This window comes from Geospiza fortis, unplaced genomic scaffold (genome assembly GCF_000277835.1).
Source record: "Geospiza fortis unplaced genomic scaffold, GeoFor_1.0 scaffold406, whole genome shotgun sequence".
NCBI classification, from domain to species: Eukaryota; Metazoa; Chordata; class Aves; order Passeriformes; family Thraupidae; genus Geospiza; species Geospiza fortis.
Window position 1 is genome coordinate 32436 of NW_005054697.1, and position 407 is coordinate 32842.

The window sequence follows — 407 nt, forward strand, 5'->3', positions numbered from 1 at the left end:
GGACCCCCCAGCCCCCCTCGTGTGCTCCCCGAGCCCCGCAAACACCGCAAACCCTGCCCCGAGCCCCCCCAGCCCCGGGGATCTCGGGGGGAGCACTGGGAACAGCTCACACCCTCCCTAAGTGTCCCCGAGTGTCCCCAAGAGTCCCCAAGTGCTCCCGAGTGTCCCCGAGTGTCCCCTGATTTTCCCCAAGCGTCCCCAAGTGCTCCCGAGTGTCCCCAAGGGTCCCCGAGTGTCCCCAAGAGTCCCCAAGTGTCCCTAGGTGTCCCCGAAGGTCCCCGAGTGTCCCCAAGTCTTCCCAATTGTCCCCAAGTGCTCCCAAGTGTCCCTGAGTGTCCCCGAGTGTTCCCGAGTGTTCCCGAGTGTCCCCAAATGTCCCCGAATGTCCCCGAGTCTCCCCAAGTGTC

At 65.4% G+C, this 407-nt stretch overlaps 1 protein-coding gene across 1 annotated transcript in view; it reads right to left on the reverse strand.

Annotated features, from left to right (window-relative positions):
- The window catches only part of ITGA3 (integrin subunit alpha 3), a 12816-nt gene that overhangs the window by 10149 nt on the left and 2260 nt on the right, over positions 1–407 (reverse strand). The window lies entirely within an intron of this gene.